The following is a 27,020-nucleotide window of genomic DNA, read 5'->3' on the forward strand; positions in this document are numbered from 1 at the left end:
TTCCCATGGGCTAATTTCATACAATTCTGCATGGATGTTCATTGCATAGTCATTTTGGGATTTTTATTATTGAATATCACATTTTGTTTTTTTAGAAAAAATTATTAAGGACAACACACATGAGAGCTATAAAACGCAAGCTGTCAAATTCACAAATAATGTGCAATGCAAATATAAAAAGCAATAAAAATACTGATTTTCGACAGACTATTGTTTAATGAACATCTGAAAATGAACAACTGATCATGACTGATGTTATTTGGTAGAATACTAATACTTTTTAATATTCAAATTCAAAGATCCAATAAAGTGATCTTATCATACCTTCTCCTTTCAATGTTTGTGACAACTGGTGAATTTTTGAAATATTAACAAATGGATATACCTTGTATTTTTACTAAGATTGAGTAAAAATTCCTACCATTATAGTTCTTCAGCCAAAGTTAATCACTAATACAGAAAATAGTTGATGTGAAAATGATTTTTTGTTATTAATAAATCTTTCTATGTGAAAACTTGTAATATATTACATGGTTGCAAAAGAGTCCATTTGAATTAATAACACCAACAAATCAATCTTTGTCCATATTAAATTTGATAAAGGGATGAAGGTAGAACCTGACAAGAACAGTTTTTGGACAGCATGTCAAACCTTCTCTTCCTTACCTCCATTTGATAACACAATCAATGTTGTACTTTTATTGATTGTTTGTGCTGTTGCTATTACAAAGAAGTGATGTTAAGTTTGTGTTTATCTTTTCCTTGGAGAATAATAGTATGAAAAGAAGATATTTCTTATATACAAATGTATAGTACAGTTCTTTGAAGTTGTGCCATATATGTCTGATTCATTTAAACATAAGAAAAGATGCTCACAATTTCAAGCTTGTTGTTTTGAGAATAATATTATAAACTTATTATATATTCTGTTATATTGTTATATATGGTAAAATCTTATTTATCATAGATAGTTTTTAGCATGACATTTGAAAAATAAAGATCAAAATCTTCTATCTGTAACAGAAAATGTCCTTTATAGTTGATAAAAATAGAAACAAATCATTACAAAAGGATTCAAACAGACTTTCAGCAATATTATTGGCTGAAGTGTGTTGTGTAAAATTTTAAACGATCATTAGTTCTAAGATCTATATAAGAAATTGGTTGCCTTTATAAAGTGATAACAACGACTCCTAATTGGCAGCTTGACTTATTATTGTCTTTAATTCCATTTCTGGTCAGAACATACAGAATCAATAGAAGGAACTGTACATTAAATGCTTATTGTTTTCTTACAGATTTTCCGTTAAGTGTTGGATTATTTTATGGAAATATTTACATAATTGAGGAGCATTCAACAGATTAGGAGGTAAGTCACAATAAAATCATTGCGGAGAACTGACATTCTGTCTTTTTATATATGGAGGAATCACATCAGCAGACTGTTTTCTTATTCATTTAAAGAAGCTTTTGAAGTTGTTATTGGAATGTGAACACTTTCTGTGAGTACAAACTATCAAGAAAATGGGAACATGATGTTCCGGTATATTAACAAAAAATATGATTAGAAAGAGCAAACTTTACAGACATTTTCCCTGAAAAAAGGATACAGTATTTTGCTGGAATTAGCTAAGATTGCTTTATTAATGTTGTTGAATATATGATAATAAATCATATAATATCTATACAATCTTGTGAAGGTTTGATGTATTAATGACAAAGTGTAAAAGTGGCATTAAGATTTGAAATTAGATATAAAAGATTTAAACTGTTTTTCAAATTCTTATTTTCCACTTGTTTTACACCACTATTTCTACAAATGACATTTTACTAAATAGCAAACAAAACTATGCTTATTTAGCAGGTTTTTAGACCTTTCTGTCACAAAACTTTACTTGGTACTCTGAATACAAAATTTGTCCTCGCACAGCAACTCCAGTATTTTGATTTGTTGATATGATAATCGTACTCAAAAACTTTTATAGCTATAACCCCTGGTATATCAGGGTTTAGTAACATATATGCTGTAATGATTGTAAATCTATTTTTTTGTAAATGTCTGACATACCAATTTATTCTCTTACATTTCCCCCTCCCCCTCCCCCCGGACTACAATGTCTTAAATCATTATTTAATGGGAAGCCTGTTTGAACAAAGCTATCATAATTAATTAAGATTTTATGGAATTCTATTATATTCTATTGAGTATAGAGCATAATTTTATTTTCATTTTAGTACCTGCCGGTAATAGATATATATTCCAGGACAAATTATATGGTTAAAGTAACTGCAAATTATAAAAGTAACCCTATTAAGATGAAAGAGTACAAAAAAATCTTGAATAAACAGAGATTTGAGGTGTTTGTCAATGAAGCAGCAACCCAAAGACAAGTCTTTATCACAAAGCAATAAAAACATTTGAGAATTGAAATTGTATTGATCAGTGTATACACAAGTTTTAATTTTTTTGACAACTAAAATAACACAAATTTAAAACCGTCACCAATTTAGAAGTGCAAGATATTGCAATCCAAAAGAAAGACAGAATAATCAGATATTGATTTACCCTGACATCATTGTAGAATAATTAAAACGGCAATTTCTCTGACCTCCTGTGTGAACTAGAACATGAAACCAACACACCATGCTTTGAAAAATTTACTATAATTCCAAAAAAAATTAAGGGATCCTTGCTGCCACCCCAAATATTACAGCACTATATCATTGTGTTAACTTACCACTTAAAAACCAAATTATGCCTTCCAGATTTGGCTGCACTATGTTACAAATAACACCATTGCTTTTTTTTGTGCCTGTCCAAAACAAGGAATCAGACAAGTACTTGCTGTATGCTATATTTATTTTGTAACTGCATTGTTGATATGTTTAAATGTCAAAAATGAAATCAAATGATTTTGGCCTTATTATAAACACTTTTGTACTGTGTATACATTGATGTGGTTTTCTTCATCTCTCTTTAAATGCATGATCAAAGACATTGTATTGAGCATAAGTTGTTTGTTCTTACTCTGTATCTTTGGAGTATTGCCTATTATCAGTGTAACATAACTAATACCCTCATGAAGACCTATGTCTCCTTTTAATTTGTTATAATGAAATTTCAGTGGGTGTCGCATGTGGAGCAGAATCTGCTTACCTTTTCGGAGCATCTGAGTTCACACCAGTTTTTGGTTGTGTTCATGTTGCTCAGTCTTTAGTTTTCTATGTTTTGTTTTGTGTACTATTGTATGTCTGGTTGGTTTTTTTATGCCAAGACATTGTCAGTTTGTTTTTCGACTTAGGAGATTCAATATCCCTTTGGTATCATTCTCCTTTCTTAATATAAAGTTCAGTTTTAGATATTTCATACAACTGATTTTATGTGTAAAATTTTAAAGCATTAAGTTGATATAATAATTTTCTATTTATTTCTATGACTTTTCTTTGGTATGCTTTAGGGAAATGTATGCTACACAGCTTTAAATCAAATATCCTTTTTCTATTTTATTACATGATAACAGTTGCTCCTTAGTGTCTTTCATAATCTGACTAATTTTTATTTCATGAACATTAGAAGGAAATTTAGGACTAATAAAGAGTTATTAAGCCTACGTTTCTATTCCCCATCATTCATCACTCCTGTATTATTAAACTGCAAAAAAAATGTTTGCTTTGCATGTTGATGTTAATTAAAGGATCTTATGTAACTAATGAAGTCTTCATACATTGCCTTGTTTAATAGAATAGCACAGACAGTAGCAAAATCTGACTATTACAGAAAGAGGCACTACAAGAAATGCTAAATTAAATTTAATTGAGATATGGTTCTTTGGATTGGCATTGACACGGTTGTACATTATGGCATTGTAATAAGCTTGAATTTGATTGACGCAAGAGTTCTTGTTCTTGATTAATTAAACCTCTTACTGTCAAATAAATAGAAGTATTTTCAATAGATTTCTAATGGACATTTACCATTTTATATGTAGCTGTCTTCAATTCAAAAGTTATATCCAAATGTTGGTGTGCTTATGAAATGATAGAACAAATTCTGTGTTTGGCTGAAGTGGTTAGCACAGCAATTACATGTTTGACATAAAGTTTTAAAAGAAAGGTCCTAAGACTGATCTTAATTCTTTTTGTGTTTATGAAAGTAGTTAGAAAGTGTAGGCAAGTGGAACTTTAAATTTGTTCATGCTTTGTACAATTATATTAAAACTTCTGCTAAAATTGGCATGAATTATAGATGATTTAAGTTGAGTGAGTAAAACTCTGTGTAACACATTTGTCAGGAAACTATCTAAGTGGTTGACAGTAGTAAATGTAGTGCATCTAATTTACTTTTAACTTATTCAATTAGCAGTTACCAGTAATTAAGTAGCAGTTTGAAAATCATTAAAAATAATTTGTCCTTGACACTGTTAATTGTTCTCTATTGCAATTATCAGTCTCACAGGGTAGGTTGAAAAAGGCTTATATTGTAATTTTTTGTCTATCCTTCCATATGTCTCTATTTTAAAAAAGTTTTAGGTTTTGGTCCATTCTTTAGAACCTTCCTATTTTATATGAATGAATTTCCTTACCATAAATCTCTTATATGATACAACACAATTGAGATAAATCTGGATGACATTGGCATTCATTTTACAGTAAGGTTGTATTTAGGTTACTAGTAGCATCTTTGATACCATTTTATGAATATCAGTTATATTTGCCCAGTACAGTCCAACACGTTTGCTTTAATTGGAGTCATTGTGGCCTAATTTTTACACTTTAGCAACTTGTGATATAAAAGCAAATGGCATGATATTTCATTACAGTTTGTCATTATTTATCCTTATATAGATTTAATAAGTCTTAAATGTCTGAAAGAATTGAAGGAGGATCAATATTTCTGATCATTGAAGTAATTCATAATTGTGTTGACAGCCTGTTGGAGTCAACACTGTAATGTCTTCATCACACCCTCTTATCTCCAACACCTCTGAAACTAAACTTATACATGTACTAATCAAACATGGAACATAATCTTTATCAAGAGTATTGAAATCCCCCATCTTTTTGATTCGTTGATTTTAATGGTTTTGTCTGGGCTGCAATGATAGTTCCAGAAGGGATAATAAGGGTTGCTATTTCTGGCAGCAATGTTGTCATAAATTGTTAAAAGTTTGTGATATAAAGGTTACACAGAGATATATATAAACTAAAGGGAGATAATTTTATCAAAATTTCAATGAAGGTTTGATGATAACCAACCTGAACTTGCGAAACCCTGACTTTCCTTTCAATTGTTTTGATCACATGATTTATGGAAAATAAAAGGTTTTTCAATCTTCAGGAATCTAGGTATCTTCAATTGGTGCAAGAAATGTTATTTTCTTCATTTCATTGCGCTTCATTTTACATCAAAGGTAGCAACAACACAAATTGGCTGCTTTTAGGTAATAAGTAATAATGAAGTAAATTACAGTGTAAACTGAGATTAATATATCTTCAGAAATCAGTATGCCATCTTAAAGAGGGTGATTGAGGGTAAGAACATGTATTTCTAAGCTATTTATTTGAAACAGAAAATTTGTGAAGCACTACAAAATGCAGAACTTAATTAAAACCAACAAAATGATTTCTGTTCAGAGGAATGATGAAGATTTAAAGCCTATTACTTATGTAAATGAATTCATATTACTTTTACAGAAACATAGGATTGCAAAACTACTCTTTTAAAAGCAGAAATTGAACAAAAGTTATTTTTTCTAAACGGTTAACAAGAGTTTAAAAAAAAAAAATCATATCTTTGTGTAAAGCTACCTTGGTGGATTGATAGGAATGAGATGCTTGCTTTCTAAGTGGGAGTTAACGTAATTGTTTTTTTTTTTTTTTATAGAAAAGCCACATAAGTCAGTGACAAAGAAATTATCCAAAATATATTTGATCTTGTGTGCTGAATATAGTTAAATGAGTATCTTAAGAATTGAAAGAAAGTAGACGGTTGGTTAAAGGGGCATTAGCTGTCAAATTCATATTCACCGATTTGACTCAAATTCTCATATTTGAGTTATAACATACTAAAAGGTATATTCAAATTCTAAAAAGTCTAAAATAAACAATTTTCGATGCATGGACTTGATAATATGTGTCAGCATTTCGTGTGTATTTTAATCTAGACGCCATCTAATTAACCATCGAGGTGACCTCCGAAGACTGCCGACGGTCATATAACTCGATATAAACATAAATATAGATATAAATAGACAGCGAAAACGTGCAATTGGATATTTTCTAGGTCTGTTTGATTTCAAAATATAGGTTAAACAAATATGTTTATCATCGTTTTTACCTGTATAAGAATGAGTTTTTGTAGGTCGAATCAGTCAACCAAATGGTTTACCCTTGTTTCACTTTTAATGTTGACATTATTTTCCTTTCACTGGCTGAACATGCCTAGTTTATGTGTTACCCATCTTTAGCTAAGGGGTTAAACAGAAGGTCACACCAATACGGATTCAATGAGGTTGAATTATTCACTTGGAAGTGATGTTTCTTGGATTATTTTGACAAAATTGAAACAAACTGGTTGCTAATAGCAAATTATTATTTCACTATTTTGCTTTCATTAATGATTGAACAAAAACAAAAAACACATTTTATTTTTTTTCATATCTTATAGCTAAATGCCCCTTTAACGCTTGTATGGTTTTTGTTGTAATTTCATAGGAGGCAGTAATTTCCGTAACAGTGGCTTTATAAGGTACAATATTCTTTTAAACTAAAAAATCTTCTTAAAGTTATTTGTAGAATAACAGAAATCTACTGTTATACAATTTATGAAACAATCCAGTTTTAATTAAATAAATAAGCATAAAGATTGACATGGTATAAGTGTTTATATGACATGCCAGACAAAAATCTATACCTCTACACTGTAAATAGTATGCTTCATTGAAACTTCTTCATTTCTGTTGTAATTGAGAGTTGTACTTGATTTCAGCCTGGAGAATGGTGAAATTTAAACTGTTGTTTGAATAATGCCATACTATGGATGTTCATTTTCCAATACTTTCTACTAATTGTTGTTTGCTATGATTATTATCTTGGATTTTATTGCTTTGTATTTTGTAAAAGTCTTCTAGTTTAAAGGAAACCCACTAATACTTTGAGTTACCATGCCAAATTTGAGGTGTTGTAATCACTTTATATGACCTCTGTCTGTTGTGAAAGTTTAATACTTCTAAAAGAAATCTGAACCTATAAAACCACTTTAAAAGTTGGATTGAATAACCTTGCTAAGCAACCATCAGCCATTGCACAATGTTATGTAGAGAGTAAAAAAATTGACAAAAGAAATTCAATAGAAATTCCTAATAATCCAAAGAAATGTCAATTGCAGTCAATGTTTGTGAAATCTACAGATCTACTGGACAATTTTTGCAGTTGTCTAATGTTTGAATTTTTTGTTTACATTTACCCCCTCAATCAATGAAATTTGGTACCCCATGTATAATACGGAATCCAAAGTTATGCACAATTGAGTCTTAAGGATGTTATGAGCCTCTTGTTTACAACGTTAATGCTTTAAATGATTAAGGTAAAAAATGTATTTTATTTATTTGTGTCAGCATTTTCCTTATATGAAAGAACAAGTCCTTCTTACAGTTGACCGGTAGTTCATGCAGAGATTTCTGTCATTAACCTTTCCTGATCTTTATACAAAACTAGGACACAGTGTTGGAATAAATATAAAAGTATATCTGTCAAAGACCAACTTTAAAACAGGATGTAACAAAAAGATTGATTATTTCTAGAAAAACCAATGCTGAAGCATGTATGAATAGATATATATTATAACAAAACTGTCGCAAAAATTAGTTCAATTTTAACATGGAACTGACAGTTTCAGAAATTAGTTTGCTGTGGGTTACTAGAAATAATGGCATAGAAAGAAAAGTTCTGTTAATGCATGTTGCACCAAGTATAAGGTATATGAAAGAACAAGTCCTTCTTCTTGCAGTACACCGGTAGTTCATGCAGAGATTTCTGTCATTATCCTTTCCTGATCTTTATACAAAACTAGGACACAGTGTTGGAATAAATATAAAAGTATATCTGTCAAAGACCAAATTTAAAACAGGATGTAACAAAAAGATTGATTATTTCTAGAAACCAATGCTGGAGCATGTATGAATAGATATATATTATAACAAAACTGTCACAAAAATTAGTTCAATTTTAACATGGAACTGACAGTTTCAGAAATTAGTTTGCTGTGGGTTACTAGAAATAATGGCATAGAAAGAAAAGATCTGTTAATGCATGTTGCACCAAGTATAAGGTATATATTATTGCGAATATTTGACAACGCAGTGTGAGATTCTGGTACATGTTGTAGAAGAATATTGCTAGCAATAATTGAAATGTACTTTTTTATCCTGTCACATTTTCAATGTAATAAGCTGAATTTACAGTACAACTATCAGGTTTCATAAGGTTAGGTTTGGTATATTACTTGGCATTTGATACTGAAAAAAAACCACAAGGCTTGTTGAAGATGTGATATCTAATTATTTTGTAGGAGTTGTAATTTAAAGAATGGTAGAATCATTGTGGTATTCTTGGCATGTCTTTATAGAATTTTTTTACTAGGTATATTATATGTCAATGTGAAAACAGTACTTAGTTAACTGTTAAGGGCCTGTAACAAGGCACAAATTATATGCAGAAACTTTAGTAGATGGAGAGACACAATAAAATAGGATATTCAAAATAAATCATGTGACCGAAATCATCAGTCTAGGCCTTATAAAAGTTTTTGCCCATCAATTACAATTTTTACCATTTTTGTGTTTTTGGTTATAATCTTGAAATCTATAATAGAAATAAATTTAAACCTAAAAAATGATCACCTATTATTAATAGAAGATCTGCAAATAGTTTGAAATGGACAAAATCATCAGTTGACTCCTTATAAGAGTTATTGCCCTTCAGTGATGACTTTTCTCAATAGAGAGAAACTGTGAAAAAGCTATTTTTGATTATAGATAATTTAAAATGGCTGAAATAGTTGCTTGACTACATATAGGAGCTATATTCCTTTAAATGAAGATTTTAAAGTTTTTTGGCATTTTTGGCTTGAAAACTATAAGGTAGGTTACACTAGGTATAGAAAAACTCATGCTTAGGGAAATCAGTGAGATAAGATCTAAAAATAAGTCAATATAACTTATATTGTCAACCAACTCCTTGTAGGAGTTATTGCCCTTCAATGACAATTTTTTTTTTAATTTAATGAAGTTTAAGCTAACTATTGTCTTGAACTATAAAAGGTAGAGAAACTTAGAACAGCATAAATGAAAAGCAAGATGAGATCTGCAAAAAGGAGATCATAACTAAATATGTAGATGGACTTTATATAGAAGAGGGACAAAAGATACCAGAGGGACAGTCAAACTCATAGGAGTTACTGCCCTAAAATGACAATTTTGACCAAATTTGGATTTTTTTGCCATTGTCTTGAAAAACCTTTTAGCTAGATAGCAAGAAACTGTAAATACCAAAAAGTGACCAGCAATACAAGATCTACGAAGAAAATAAAAGTGATGCAATTGTCAATTGACTCCTTATTAGGGTATTCCTCCATAAATTACTTTACAATTTTAGAAAAAAAAATCTAAATAGATCTGGATTGCACAGATTACTTAGTGTGTGAAAGATGTCTACCACTGCCATGACAGCTGCAATTGATTTGAAGGTTACATATTTTTACCCAGTGAGCAAATCAGGCTCCTGGGACCCACTAGTTTTTAAGTCAGAAGATAGTGCAATTCTCAAGATGGGAGAATGAGCAAGAAAAGTTTTTCGTGATAACAATTTTGACAAGCTAGTGTCTGCTGTTTTGATTTATTTTGACATATCAAAGGAAAAGGCACATTATTCTGTTGAGGAAAGTAAAATTATACTGTTGAAAAAAGTAAAATGTGTCACTTTATAAAAACCTAAGACCTTTTCTACGAAATTTTGGCACTTCATGAAATTGCAGGAATAGCCTGAATGATGGTAAAATATGTTTCTGTAATTAAATTGTTTATAAATCTTGAAATGAAATTAGTCAAATATTTACAAACACATGCACACACAAAATCAGTATAAAAACCAATAAGAACATAAACAAAAGTATTCAAGAGGGGCTCATTCTGAAATATTTTGGTAACTTCATACTGAGTTCAGGAAAGAATTCAACAGTTTGTACATTACCTACTGAACAAAAATTGGCATCATCTTCAGAAACATTAGGATGTCAATGGATTCTGCTAATTACACATCATGTGCTACTAATTAGTTAACATAACAAAAGGGAAAGGTCATTTGAGGATAAATGTCTTGAACATTTAGTTTAGAATGCTAAAGAAAACTTATTGTAAGCAATGAATATTTTTCAATCCTGGTACTAATTTTGAATGCATCTATGGAGATTTGTTGAGGTTGTATTAGTAGGATTATACAATAAAAACACATGTTTCTTTAATTATCTGAGAAAATAGTGCATAAAGAAATTACTACACAGTTAGCATTGTTGTATAGAATGGAACTTGCATTCCGTTGCCAAAAAATTGTTACAGAAAGAGATGATATTTTAGATATAAAAAAGTATCATTTTTTTATATTGGTTATGTAAACGATTTGATATGTCTTAATTGATTGATTGATTGTTGCTTGTTTAATATCCAGTTGCTAATATTTCATACATACTAAGGACTATAAAACAAATTAACAATTATTACAATAGGTTGGAAATTTGGACTACCTCTGAAAAAAGGGGGGATATATTGAATAAGATTAGAAATTTTTCCATGCAACAGGTCACCTACAGACAGAGAGTTGTTGCACTTAGAGTCCTTTAATTTTCAGAGAGCCTTTGAAGTGACCTACTCACTATTTTGCTAAAAATTGGACTGGCAAGTCAAACATTTTGTATTGTCTTCTTCAAAGTGAGTTCGCCAATTAAAATTTTAAAAGTAGTTTTATCATTAAGAAATTGCACGGAGAGAATGACTTATTTGAATTAAAGGCAAAACTGATAATTTTTAAATGCTTAATTTCTAAAAGAACAGTAGAGGGAAATGTTTAACTGATAGGTATTGGGTACTCTCCCTTTGTAACCACTTAAAGAAAACGTAAAAAAAGTTTTAAGGAATAAAGGTTATTGAATGATATATGAACATTGTTCAAGCAGGCTTGAACAGAACTGTTATATTTTGTAAGTTCTAATTATATCATTATTTGAAATATTTAATTGAGTTTTGAATCTTGGTTGAGAATGACTATTTGCAAATATGTCTGAAATGATGTATGAATTTGATATACAAGCTTTACTTTTAAAAGTGCAAACAATATTAAATAACTATATTGAATTTATCTAAGAAAAGCTAATAATCTTAAAGTACATATTTAGTCACAATTGTTTTTAATTTTACTAAATCAACATTGAATGTAAATGATTGGTAATGTAGAAAAATCATTTCTCATATAATTTAGAATCCATCAAACTGAGATGAGCTTCATAGAGACCACATCTATCTTGCAAAACTTTGTCACATCTAATTTTTCTAGGCAAATTACTATTGTAGATCAATCCATCTTTTCTTTTAGAAGAGCATTTCATCATTTGTATGTTTGAGGCAATTTGATTTCAACACCTGGGGATACAGTGTAAAAAAACTAAGCACTTATGAATATGCTGTTAAAAAATGAATATATTTCTGGTAGAAAAGACAGAAACAGATTAATTTAAGCCAAACAGACTTTTTTTTGGTAATAGCTGAGGTAAAAAAAAAAGGATTTAAAAAAGATAGAAGGATAACTTGATAAGTCAAAATTTTAAACAGTTCTTTTGACGTCCCGTTAAAGTACTGCAAAAAGGATAAAATCCAAGTGTAGCAATTTAGTTTGCAACACTAAAATTTTTTTATTACATGTATTTGCAACAAAGCATTTCATGTTAAGAAACATTAAATATTATATAATGGTCTGTTATTATTTCCTTTCAAATTGATGTATATTCCCTTTAGAAGTAATGTGCATGTAAATCTTACATTTAATTTGTGAAATTGTGTCCTAGAAGTTGTGAAATAAAATAATATACATGTGTTTGTCTATTAAAGCATGTGCTTGGTGGACCTTGATGGCACATAAACATTAATAACACTATTCAAAATATTTCAGATGACATAAATCGTGACAACAATTGAGGGAGCGTATATATCATTTTATGAGCTCATTACTTAAAACTCATGTATTGTTACAGTTTTAATCAACACCAACGTCACAATTATTGTTCCTGGAAACAACTTTAAATAAATTAGAGACTTGAACATTTTAGATTTACATGATAATGCATCCAGTTACATGCAACAAATATTAACTGCACACTTTTAAATAGTAAATTAAACTGGTAATGAATACATTAACCGTTTTTGAAAGTCTACAATTCTTTGTTTTAATAATCACATGAAACTAAGTGTTCCCAGAAGAAGTAGATATTATCAGATCATACATGATTATAATTGTTGAATTTGGAAAATTGGTATTTTGTTGTTTGATAATTGATATCAATAACTGTTGTCCTTTAATAAAAAAGGAAATATGTATCAGCCTTAAACTTTCATATCACATGATAAGAAGAGTTTCTAAAAAGACAATGTTCACGAAATGTTAGATTTCACATTGTACTACAAAAATGCATAATGAATAAGAACTTATCATGAGACAATCACATCACTTCACTGTTTCTTTAACAAATAATTTGTCATTCCTTTCTGCAGTGGAATTAGATATCACCATGGAAGCGTAATTTGGTGTCACAAGAGCTCATTTGTTTTCTTCCATTGGCATGGCTAATTAATCAGAAAAATAATTGAACGTTTACTTTACTCCTTTCCTGTGTCCAGTATTGTGAGGGTCTAGATATAAACAAGCACAAATTCTGATGAAAAGTTTCAAAGAGTTAGCGGAAAATGGTATCACAAGCAAAACAACATTTGAATAAAAAATTAAAAATATAAGTAGGATAACCCTGAGCAACAGTTTTCTTTTGTCAGACAATAAAAGACATTGATGTTTTCATATTGCATGTGCACAAGTTGTTTGTTCAAAAGATAAAATAAAATAAAAAAAATTTGGAACTTCTTCTTAAGAAATTTTTTTAAAGATTGACTATAATTCAGCTGTTTCTGTTTTTTTTTTTTATAGTACGTTACAATTGATTGTTACCTCATGGTGATTACTATCTTTGAAAAAAAATCAGTCTTACAAATTATATTGATTTACATATGATACTCTCTGGTGAAAATTTCTAATCACAATGTAATATATTTTATGCATGCTGTTTATTTTGTAATCTGCACCTTATTAAACTTGTACTTCCTACCTAAGTACTGAATGTTTGGTTATGATACCAGCATGCTACATTGCATGCTAACCTGTATAAACATGTAGGATTAATGGTATATTTCTGTTTGGCATGTAAATTCTTATAAATAATGGAAATAACGGTGCAGTCTGAACAAGCAGGGTTGATTGAAGTTATTATTATATTAGTTTAATTTCATAAGTGCAGATATGAAAATTTTGTAGAATAAACGTCCTTTGTCAAAAGACCTCAACCAAATATAGTATATATGATATAAAAATAAGGAGATGATGTATGATTGCCAATTAGCCAACAACTGAATGTATTAAAGACCAAAGAACAAAGATGTGAACAAAATTGATTTTTGATTTATTGCAGAAATGAATGGGTTTACTTTTTTGAGGAAGCATTGTTTCAGTGCTTTGTAAAAAGTATTTGACACCAATTTTCATACTAAAAACGCTTATTTGTCAAGAGATAATAATGTAACTGATGAACTCAACATTCACATTTTTTATAACTCTAAAAGATTTTTGTGTGAGAAAACATTTTTGTTTTCATGTTACAATTGATTTAGTTAGTGAATACCTTGCTTATAAGACTGTCCCTTTTCCATTAAAACAGTGTTTTTTATAATGATATCGATAATTAAACACATGTAAAAATATTATCCCAGAGTGGAAAAGATGTCTTTTTGAGGGGCTAGTGTTCAGATAATGGTCAGATTTTGAATGATATAGTTATATATGTACATACATGTAGTATTTTCCTTTTCTCATTTACAACATCAAACCTATGCACTTAAACAATGTTGGATTATAATGGTGGATTTACTTTATCAAGTCGACTCATACTTTTGTTTTGGTATACTCTTGACAGTTAAGCTGTGAATGGTCTCAGTTGTTAGACATCTTATCCTTGTCCTCAGATTATATTAGATTGCATATCAATTGACATGACGATGACAAATTCTGTTGTTTATATGTGGACAAATATCTTGGGGAGATTGGAATTAACCAAGGGAAAATCTTCTACATTTGTCTTGTGAATTTGACAGAAAATAGAAATTAATAAACCAACTAAAGCAATCAGATGGAATCAGAGGTTAAATTAGGGCCAATTGTAAATTTATGCTTCACAGCAAAGTTTGAAAGGTCAGTGTTAATAAAGCAAGTATCTGTTGGGCGTAAGTGACCATCATTCAATATATATTGAAATTAGTATTGGATTAAAGGTATCTTATGATGTCACAGATATGTGTCTGATGACACTACAGACGTGCCTTGTGGAAAGTGAAAATGAGCAAAAAGTCGAAATTATTTGAAAAATGAAATGGTAGAGAAAAATATTAAGTAAAAAATCTGTTCATAATGTTACATCAAAACAGGAGAATACGGGTATGTTCAAATAAACCTATGAGCATAATATATTGCTGCATTTGAAATGGTGGTAAAAGTTTTGGAATCACCATCAATATAAAAAAAAATACTAATCATCTGGTAGATGATTTCTTCTGTACAAGTCTTGTTTGAGTTACACAAGCTAGTAACTTTAGAATTTAGAAAGGAAGTGAGATTATATTTTTCAGGATTCAGTATTTTCTTATGCAAAATTCTTGCAAGGTTGAAAGGAAATTTTTTATGGACAAATGTTATTCTTAAATTTTTATGAAGGCACTGCTAAATAAATAATTTACAGCAACAAAGAAAATTAATATGTAATCAACAAAAGTCTGGAAAAGAAATTGTATTTTTTAATCTTTTTAATATCATGAATATAGCCATTGGCAACTTCAAAGAAAATTTACTCTCAATATCCTTTAGTTTCAATGGTCTAAAACCATGTAGTAGTCAAGGGAAAGGTTAAATTACAGCTAATTATTCTACTTCAGGAGAATTAAGGCATTAGATTATCAGCGCTTTGAACTCTGATTACTTTATAATAGCTGTAAAATTGAGTTTGTAAAGAACAAAACTCCTTAGGCAAATATTTTCCATGTAATTTTACTCTTTTGCATGACTTGCAAGAACTACATAACATAATTATTTTTAAAAAACAACAGAAACAACAAAATGCTTCTAGTCTGGAATCATTCAAGAATTTGATTTGATTCTCGTGCTTTAAAAAAAAATTTATCCACAAATCCATTCAAATATATTATTATACTACTTTTTTGAGTATTCAAGAAAAGGACCATACATACTTTAAAATATTTGATATGATGTTTCAACAACTATTTATAAAGCATGTTAATGTCTAGGATCACTTTGAGGGATAAAATGAAAATTGGATTTAAAGCCTTTTATGAAAAAGCACTTTTGGCTGCTATTGTTAATCCGTTATAAGCTTGAAACTGATCATGTGTTATCAATTCCATGGTTATATGTGAAGACAATCAACATCCAGACACCAGATTACTGACAGGTGAATATATTTCTACTCACAACTCTTTTATTTTATTTAAAAAAAAAAGAATATTTATCCGTTTTTGAATTTTCTGAAATATTTATTATGTTTTACAAATTCCGTATAACTAATGAAAAGTCTCACACTGATTAATAAACATTTTAAGATGAAATTTTGATAACTCAGAACCCTATATCCTAGGTATGAAAATAGGTCCGAGGACACAGTTATCTTCCTTAGATTTTCGTTGTCTACAAATATAGTCCCTAGTGTGGACAGTGTATAACTTGCAAATTTTTTTCATACACTTTCCAAATTCATTTCTTTATATTTTATGCATGAAATATTAAGTAAGGGGATGAAATTACATGTTAAAAAATTTGGGTGCTGAATCTTTATGTAAAGTAGTGATTTGGTCCAGTTAAAAAAGGTCAAAAACTAGTATGCCTGAAGCTGTCAAACTGAATTTTAGACCCCCTTAATATAGAATTGTCAATATTTTGAGTTAGAGCTGGTAGACTTTTCTATAATTTTGATATTATTTGTCCCAATAGTAGTACACTACACTGTAAAAATCTTTTTGAGATAGAGCAGGTGCGATTTTTTTAATTTGACTTTATTGTCTAAAAGAAATGCACTACGAAATAACTGTGTTCTCGGGCCAATATGATTGCCTGAAGTTCATCTTGTCATATTAAGAACCTTGCCGCGGGTTTGTATGTTTGGCATCATTGAAAACCTCCAGGAAGACCTGTTGTTAGGCTTAAGTTCTGTGTCTTTGGATACCATGTCTACAAGTGTCTCCTTGAACAGTCCATCACTGTTCCTGGTTCACTTAATTTTAAGATCCTATAATTGGATTATTGTTAATTGACAAGTATGCATGAAATACTTTCCACTGAAAATTAAGCAAACATGACTTAATCAATTATGATATTTCCTATCTAATTAGCATATAAAAAAAAGTATTATTTTAGAATTTGATTTAAGAAAAACAACATGTCTCTTTAGCAAGTTAACATGTAAATATTAAAATGATTTTTTCCCATTACTATGGAAACAACAGCAACTGCCATCCTCTGGGAAGTTACGGTTATTTAATCTCCTACAACCATATACAAACTCATCAGCATGGTATTCAAAATTGTTTTTCATATAAAAAGTTTACACTTTTATCTACAGAGTTGTCCATTATTTAAAATAGGTATATGTTTCAAATCACTTAAATGTTGAAGAAGAGGGGTTAAAGACTAAACATGGCTGTACATGATATGCTATTTATGGATCTAGCTTTTATCTAGTGGCATATTGACTGTAATAAAAAAAATCCTGACAGTGTCAACCAGAAAAGACAAAGGTTGGATCAAATAAATTGTGTATATTAACCATATATTCTTCCTTTACACAATCATTGTCACAATGTTATTAGTTGTTGGCACTTATATTTGACAGTTGTTAATAGATTGTAAACATTCTGTTGGCGGCTGCTCACAGTCATAAAATGACTGTCACTCATGGACAAGAGTTTTATTTAACTGTTGTTGAGATCAGATATGATTGCTTCACAAATTCTTTGTTCTTCTGGAGAAAATTTATTGTTAGAACAATTTCTCTCTAATTGATGAGTTTTTAATTATTTTTTATCAAATAGATATACATGTACCAGTACTAATAGTTATATACCAGTACTAATAGTTATATACCAGTGCTAATAGTTATATAGTTATATACCAGTACTAATAGTTATATACCAGTACTAATAGTTATATAGTTATATACCAGTACTAATAGTTATACATGTATACCAGTACTGATCGTTATATACCAGTACTAATACATGTAGTTACATACCAGTACTAATAGTTATATACCAGTACTAATAGTAATATACCAGTACTAATAGTTATATACCAGTACTAATAGTTATATACCAGTACTAATAGTTATATAGTTATATACCAGTACTAATAGTTATATACCAGTACTAATAGTTACACAATAGGTAAATTAAATGATGTTCTGCTGTTGTTTCTAATTCTTGGAGGCTCTTCTCAAATGAGAATATTTCATGTTTGATCTACCAGAAAACACAAATTAATGTTTCTGGATGCAATGCAGATAATGTATCAAGTTATTTTGTACATGATATGAATGAATGGTTGACGGAAAGAAGTTTGTAAAAAACAATTTTTTAATATCGGTTAATGCAGTAAGAATTGTATTTCATGTTTTCAAGTTCTTATGAAATTAGGCAATTTTTGAAACTATTCATTAAAATTGAAACCAAAAAGAATTCAAATGGAAAAAACAGCATTCATGTTGATTGGATGATATAGCATGAGAGAGTCTGGCTATTTTAGCCTGGATGATGCAGCTTAAGAGATTATAGGCTATTTTAGACTTGATAATCTGGCATGAGAGAATAGACTATTGTAGCCTAGATGATTCAACATGATAGGATAGGCTATTGTAGGCTTAGTTTTGGAAGACATGAACACAAAGTAAACAATAGCAGTAATCACTAGTGGGATAAAATCATAAATTGTGGAAACTAATTATATAAATAAGAAGATATGGTATGAGTGCCAATGATGCTTGGTTTAGAGCGATGGGAATTACGAAACAAAGACAAAAGAATTTTAGAAGTTGGAAAACCCTTAATTTTGTTTCTGTTTGCAAGTACAAAAATTTTCATGAAAAGTGACCCTTATGAGATCGATGGACTCACAGTTCTAAGTTTCCAGTCACTTGTTCACAGACCTGCTATTAACACTTCTGCTTATAAACAATAAACTTGTCTATAATAGCAATCTATTCCAAGTGACCACACTGATGTTCAGACCTAAATTAAGTGTTAATAGTATGGGTAATAATCTATAATGTCTCTCTCTTCCAAGTGTTCACTGATGTACTGTTACAAGTGCATTAAGATAACTTTTGATTATTGGTAACATGAAGATATTGGCAAAGTTGGTTATATTGAATTTTAAAGAGACAATTTGTCTTATAGACAAGAAATGATTGTCACTTTGTCATTTTAACCTCACATTGTTAACTTAATTATAACTATCTCATTTTTATGCCCCCGCAACTAAAAGTTGGGGGGCATATTGTTTTACCCCTGTCCGTCCACCTATCTGTCCTTCCGTCCGTCCGTCCCATTATGGGTATATAGTTATTCCGCATAACTCCCCCTTCAGTTTGAATCCTAGGAAGTTTTCACTTTGCTGTCTATTTACTTGCATAAGAGGAGCGTTTCCAGATAACTGTTCCTACAGTTTGAATGCTAGGAAGTTTTCACTTTGCTGGCTGTTTGTACATATATTGAAGGTGTGCATGTGGTCAGGGTTTTGATTTTTATTAATATTTGCTCTTTTGGGAGATTGTTGAACTTTGTCATTTTTTGGAGTATTTACTTGCATAAGAGGAGAGTTTCCAGATAACTCCTCCTACAGTTTGAATGCAAGGAATTTTTCACTTTGCTGGCTATTTGTACATATATTGAAGGTGTGCATGTGGTCAGGGTTTTGATTTTTATTAATATTTGCTCTTTTGGGAGATAGTTGAACTTTGTCATTTTTGGGGTATAAGTGGTTAAATGTTATAGTTATTTTGAAATAACACTTTGCATCTGCGGGGGCATCAATTGTGTCTCCCAGACACAATAATACTTTAAAGAAAGTCCTACATTGACTTTGTTATAATACTGTTACTTCAGAGTGGAGTGCAGGGGCATCACTTTGTCTTTTCTAATGTAGAATATTGTTTATTTTAGAATTTATGGTAAGGACAGGAAGTTAGCTGTCTCTTATAAAATAGTTCTGAGCACCATAAATAAAGTCTTCCTTAAAAAAATAGTCTCTATGTTGATAAGTTGCCAGTCTTAATAATAATGTCCAACAGGGTTTACTTCAAACTATATATGTTAAACCAAGTCCATTTTCTGTTCAACAGTAGTTACAAAGAATAGAAAGAGCATTCTGTGCTAAAAATTTGATTTTTTCATATTAAGTTGTCAGTTCATTAATACAATCTGATTTGTTTTTAATAGAATCATCACAGAGGAGAATAGTTTTGTTAGCCATCAAAGTACCTTCATAATTTTGATGATGCTCAAACTTTAAAAAAAATGTTTTTTGGGGATTTTGATCAAAGTTGAAACTTGAAGTCCAAAACTAACATTCCATTAATTTCTTTTATTTATATTCACATGAGCCCTAAATCCAGGAGTAGAAAATGGTTTCTATGGAGCCTCTAGGGAATATTTACATCAAACTTGAACCCAGCTGTAGAAAGTAATTCCAAACCACAAAGTTTTCAAATAAATTCACAATCAAAGATGGGTTCATGACCAAAAATATTTTTGGCCGCAATCACTCAATTAAACTAATCAAGGACCAACTACAGTTCCTAAATAATTGATAAGAGCAGTAAAAATCAGAAAGAAAGTGATGCGATTGATATCTTTATACAGAATCTTTTAGAACTGTTTTGAAATCACTAACTTGATTGAGAGAAAAAAACAGCATTTGACAGGTCTGTAAGGATAAAGATATTCCTAGTCATAACAAGTTCATCAATCCTCACAATAACATGCTTCTATTGTTTGATTTACTATCAAGATGGTATATTTAATGCAATTGAAAAAAAGCAATAAAAACTGTAGTAATTTGATATTTTTGTCATTTTTATAGATCCTATATAATAGAACTGTTCTTTATAAACTGAATAATTGTTTTATAGCTTTATTTGTTAAACATTGAAGTTTTAATACTGGTTGGTCCATGGTAAATTCTATACATTAAATTTCCAATGATTCAATATTGTATGCCATACGATTCCTTTCTAACACTGGATCTAGTTACAGATTGCCAGACAAGTTTGATTGCTGAGACAATTATTTAATATTTCTATGTTTAACTTGTCAATATCTTTTGGAGGCTGACGTTTAAGTTAACTACAGAATCTGCATGAAGGTCGTTGGAATCAAACTGCTGCATATCTATAGTAAATATGTTTTGTATTGAAAAAATGTCAACATTTTATTGACTTTAGATTTTTGGATTGTGCATTGATCAACTAAAAGTATTTGTTATGGTTTGTTTTTGGTTTATGATATGGATATGGAATCATTTTTTGTGATTTAATTGGACTTTGTTCTTCAGATTAGAAAAACAATATAGACACAGAGACTACTGTGATCAATTTATTTTTGTTAGTATCTTTTTTGTGGTTGGAGAAAAATAAGCTATTTCAAGGGAACTAATTTTAAGGTTTTGTCTTTTGCTCTTATCATAATAATTAAAAATTGTATTTATTTGAATATTTAAATTTGTGCTGTCCTGTTACTGTAAACAAATCATCATCCATAGCAACTGGTTTCTCACTAATACCTCATGAATTCACAATATTCAACCTTACATTGTTTTGTTTTTAAGAAGATTTTAACACAGTCAATAATGAAAACTATTGGTCAGTGTTGAGACTTTTATTTAAACTACGGCTCTAATACAATTGTTAAGTAATAGTTATTAAAATTTCAACATATTTTGACCAGTATCTGAATGAAACAAATGATTTAACATTTCAAGACTGAGTCAGATACCAAGGGAAAACAATTTTTATATCTAGAAATATAATAGCTTGAAAGGAAAAGAAAATGGTTCAATCAATCTCAGGTCTACTAAATTTCTATTGATACTGTTATTGAACAAGTTAAACGAAACTGACACACTATTTGACTGTATGTTCACTAAAAGAAATTTGTTTTGGTTGAATTACATTTTGCGTTTGATGTCTTGTTGACACACATCTCTTTTTAACTATATATACTTCTTCAAATAAATAAGAAGCTTATTGCATTTCTGTTTTATCTGTAAGGCTCATTGAAGAGAGAGAAAAATGACTATTATAGCCCACACAATTTTTGCGTCGGCTATAATGTTTTTGACCTGTCCGTCTGTCTGTCTGTCTGTCTGTCTGTCTGTCTGTCTGTCTGTCTGTCTGTCTGTCCGTCCATCCGTCCGTCTCTCCTTCAATCTGTCAGTCCTGTTCTTGTTATCACAACTCCTCTGAAACCACACAACAGAATTTCATGAAACTTTACAGATAACAAGGACATACTATGTAGATGTGCATATCTACATTATGAGTCAATTTTTTTTCTAGGAGTTATGCCCCTTTGAACTTATTGGCCTCAATACACTAGTGCAACAGTTTGTCATCGCAACTCCTCTGAAACTACACAACAGAATTTCATGAAACTTTGTAGATAATAAGGACATTCTATGTAGATGTGTATATCGACAGGAAATTATGATTCAATATTTTTTCTAGGAGTTATGCCCCTTTGAACTTATTGGCCTCAATATACTACAGTCCGTCAGTCCTGTTCTTGTCATCGCAACTCCTCTGAAACCACACAATAGAATTTCATGAAATTTTGTAGATAATAAGGACATACTATTTAGATGTGCATATCGACAGGAAATTATGATTCAATTTTTTTTGGAGTTATGCCCCTTTGCACTTATTGGCCTCAATATACTACTGCAACAGTTTGTCATCACAACTTTTCTGAAACTACACAACAGAATTTCAGGAAACTTTGTAGATAATAAGGACATACTATGTTGATGTGCATATCCACAAGAAAAAAATATAAGTTGACTTTTTTAGGAGTTATGAGACTTTGAACTTAGGAATCTAGCGAGATTTTATTTGCCCACTGACAATGTGGGGGTGTGGGGTATGTGAGCGTGCCCACAAAGGTTCTTTAATTAAGGCATGTTGTAAAAGTTGTTATGATTGAAAGGTACTGTTTAACTGATTGATTGTTGGTTGCTCAATGTCCATGTGATTGCAAGGTTAACATTGAACATTAATAGCCCCTGGGTAACTCATTACTTCATTATTGGTATAAAAATAAAAATATTTTTTATTGAAATTTGCTGTTGTATTACTCTGAAAATCATTTGAAATTAAAGAATATATCTCCCAGATTTACAGATCTGGTTCCTTGGCTGGTTTGGCAATTCTTCAACGTTTCTATTACGTTTTGGTTTTCAATATTTTGTTCTTGGATTTATTTTCATCAGGAATGTTCAAAACCACAAATACTTCTGTATGTTCAGGAGCAGGGAACTAAAACAAATGGCCAAAGCAATCCATTTTTAACTTTGCCTGAGGGAGCTGCAACCTTAGTTTCTTATGATTTCTAAATTTATCAACAGAAGATTTAATGAATGTATGTTATAAATCAAGTGAATGGCAAACCAAAGACTGCTGTGGTAATGATGCCCTCAGGGACTAATTATCTGATTGTCACCACAAATAGGAGGTTTTGTACAATAATAATACATTGCAAATAATTTTGAATTTACAGTATTTCATAAGTCTTGAACAATAGGGGCTGATTTATGTTTATGCAGTTTGAACAAAAATTGAATAAAAAAAGCAGTTTTCCTGATATTTTTAGCTAACATTAAAGGTGTTATTGTCTGTTAATGATCATGTTTAGCTAACATTAAAGGTGGTATTGTCTGTTAATGATCATGTTTAGCTAACATTAAAGGTGTTATTGTCTGTTAATGATCATGTTTAGCTAACATTAAAGGTGTTATTGTCTGTTAATGATAATGTTTAACTAACATTAAAGGTCTTATTGTATGTTAATTATCCTGTTTAGCTAACATTAAAGGTCTTATTGTCTGTTAATGATCATGTTTAGCTAACATTAAAGGTGTTATTGTCTGTTAATGATCATGTTTAGCTAACATTAAAGGTGTTATTGTCTGTTAATGATCATGTTTAACAATATTTTGCATTTTTGCATAAAACAATAGTAGATTGAAAGAAATTTAAATAGTATAAATAATCAGCAAAATAAGATCTACTAATACAACAAAATGGTAAGTTGACTTCTTGGCCAAAATGATCAGTTGGTTACTAATGGGTTATTCCCCTTGAAAGAAGATTTATATCCATTTATTGCATTTTGGGCTTTAATCTTGTAAACTTTTATAGATAGATAGAAACTTTGAACTGTAAAAGTGATCAGCAATAAGAGATCTATGAATAGGTCAACAGAAGTGAAAACATTTAACTACTTAGTTGAGTTATTGACCATAAAATAGAGTCAACAGTAGCTTACTGATGTTCAAATTTCACAAAGCCATTAAGAAGATACAAATCAGTTTATAAACAAAAACTGGAACTTTTGAAATTCTGTCTCGAGTAGTTTACTTTTCAGATAAATGCAGCTAATGATAAGGAGTTTTTAACCAGTTAAGGTAGATGCGGAGTCTAAATTAGAAATGATAGAATTTTTTTAAACTTTGCCAAAAAGTAATTTAAATCATGCTTTTCTTAAAAATATGATAAAAAGTACGGGCCACAGAGCTTTGTGTGAAAAGAAAGAAAACTTGACGATCTAATTTTAAAATAAAACATGTGAAGATGCTTTTTATAGGTAAATTTACTAAACAATCCTTTATAGAATTGGATTATTCAAGTAATCTCCCATTAGTTGAACAAATTTGAATCAAGCAATTAAGTATTCTATATTTACAAAAAAAGGTCTTTGTGATAAGAATTTTATTATATGCCCAATTTTCTTCGTTTAGATGAAGTCTTACATATGAATTGCATTCCTCTCTCAAATTTGCATATTTCATTAAAGATCTGGACCCATTTTTTTCACAATTATACAATCCAAGATGGCAGAATATACTCAATCTACACTTATTCCTAAAAAATATCTTAATATGTTAGCTTGTGATATTAAAATGTTTGAAAGTATGCATTAAACACTGTCAATTTATATCTGTCTGAAGATACTCAAAGTACATTGTCCTTAACATCAATAATTAAAGTATGTCTGATCACCAAGTTCATTCTGTATTTTTTTAATCATTGTATGACATTCCACTTTTATTTTTAGTAAAAAACCAAATATGATAAATCAATGTATATACCCCAAGAATATTGTCTTATTTATAAGAAAATTAATAAAAGAAAAATTGATTTATAAATTTGATTTAGCAGTTTATGTTCAAAAGTTTTCTTTTGAATCTCGCCATCAACATACTTTCTATTATGTTCGATTGATGGTTTTATTACAGTTTGATTTTATTATTAAAAGCTAACAGAGCTTTACTCATTTCTTTATTGTGTAAATTCTCTCGGAAAAATTAGAAAGACTTTTGAATTGGTTAACATTGGAAAAACGTCTGACTTTTTTTAACCAAATAGGTTCCTTGAAAGGAAGTGATATTGTAATAATCTGATTAATGATACAGATAGAAATGTATTGATTTAGCTAATCGAGGTAATCGGTTATTGGTAAAAAACTTGGTATTGGCAAAAGCTGAGAATGGGCGACACAATGTAAATAGAGTTTTCTACATGTCTGGTTTGTGTTTAATCAAGTGGAAAGTTAATGGATAGGAATCAAAAGTTGAAAAACAACTTTGGTATGTAAAATTTTTCCTCCTGAAAATATCTTTGAAGGCACATAAATGTAAAGCATTTACTTAAAAAATCCTTCACAAGTAAAAAAGAACCTTGATTCATTCATGTTAGTGGGTTATTATTTGATTGCATAAACAATAATTATTTTAGTTTTATCATTAAAAGCTAAAAGAGCTGAAATCATTCCTTCTTTGTATAAATTCTCTAGGAAAAATGAAACAGAAATGGAATTGGTTAACCTTGGAAAAATGTCTGACTTTTATGTTCAAATTTAGTAGTCATCATTTGGTCTCTGCATGTAAATAGTTGTCTCATTGGCAGTCATATCACATATTCGCACTCTAACTTTAGTTTAAGTAAATGGATCTCCATGAAATTTTACCATAAGGTTCTATACCACGAAAGGAAGGTTGGGATTGATTTTGGGGGTTATGGTACCAACAGTTAAGGAATTAGGGGCCAAAAAGGGGCCAAAAATAAGCATTTTTGTAACTTCCAGACAATAACTTGTGTGTAAGTGTATGGATCTCTCTGACATTGTACCACAAGGTTCCATATCACAAAGGGAAGGCTGTAATTGATTTTTGGGGTAATTGCCTCAAAATTTTAGGAATTAGGGGCCAAAAAAGGGGCAAAAAACAAGCATTTTTCTAGTTTCATGACAATAACTTGTGTGTAAGTGTTTGGATATTTCTGAAATTGTACTACAAGGTTCCATATCACAAAGGGAAAGCTGGAATTGAGTTTGGGGGTAATTGTCCGAAACGTTTAGGAATTGGGGGCCAAAAAGGGGCCAAAAATAAGCATTTTTGTCGAGCCTGCGACTTTTGTCGCAGAAAGCTCGACATAGGGATAGCGATCCGGCGGCGGCGGCGGCGGCGGCGGCGTTAGCTTACTTCTTAAAAGCTTTATATTTTAGAAGATGGAAGACCTGGATGCTTCATACTTTGTATATGGATGCCTCATGTTACGAAGTTTCCGTCAGTCACATGTCCAATGTCCTTGACCTCATTTTCATGGTTCAGTGACTACTTGAAAAAAAAGTTCAGATTTTTTGTAATGTTAAATTCTCTCTTATTATAAGTAATAGGATAACTATATTTGGTATGTGCGTACCTTGCAAGGTCCTCATGCCCGTCAGACAGTTTTCACTTGACCTCGACCTCATTTCATGGATCAGTGAACAAGGTTAAGTTTTGGTGGTCAAGTCCATATCTCAGATACTATAAGCAATAGGTCTAGTATATTCGGTGTATGGAAGGACTGTAAGGTGTACATGTCCAACTGGCAGGTGTCATCCGACCTTGACCTCATTTTCATGGTTCAGTGGTTATAGTTAAGTTTTTGTGTTTTGGTCTGTTTTTCTTATACTGTATGCCATAGGTCTACTATATTTGGTGTATGGAATGATTGTAAGGTGTACATGTCTAGCGGGCAGGTGTCATCTGACCTTGACCTCATTTTCATGGTTCAGTGGTCAAAGTTAAGTTTTTGAGTTTTGGTCTTTTTTTCTAATACTATATGCAATAGTTCAACTATATTTGGTGTATGGAAATATTTTATGATCTATATGTCAGTCACGCAGGTTTTATTTGACCTTGACCTAATTTTCAAGGTTCATTGCTCAGTGTTAAGTTTTTGTGTTTTCGTCTGTTTTTCTTAAACTATAAGCAATAGGTCAACTATATTTGTTGTATGGAAGAATTGTTAGCTGTACATGCCTGCCTAGCATGGTTCATCT

The 27,020-nt window shown here is 30.3% G+C and overlaps 1 protein-coding gene across 8 annotated transcripts in view; it reads left to right on the top strand.

Moving 5' to 3' along the window:
* Window positions 1–27,020, top strand: part of LOC127730130 (thrombospondin type-1 domain-containing protein 7B-like) — a 203,386-nt gene that overhangs the window by 69,907 nt on the left and 106,459 nt on the right. For all 8 annotated transcript variants that reach the window (XM_052238264.1, XM_052238270.1, XM_052238268.1 and 5 more), the window contains one exon: window positions 1,299–1,369. The gene's annotated coding sequence lies outside the window, so the exon portion shown is untranslated. The remainder of the gene's footprint in view (window positions 1–1,298; window positions 1,370–27,020) is intronic.

This window comes from Mytilus californianus, unplaced genomic scaffold (assembly GCF_021869535.1).
Source record: "Mytilus californianus isolate M0D057914Y unplaced genomic scaffold, xbMytCali1.0.p SCAF_2, whole genome shotgun sequence".
Classification (NCBI taxonomy): Eukaryota; Metazoa; Mollusca; class Bivalvia; order Mytilida; family Mytilidae; genus Mytilus; species Mytilus californianus.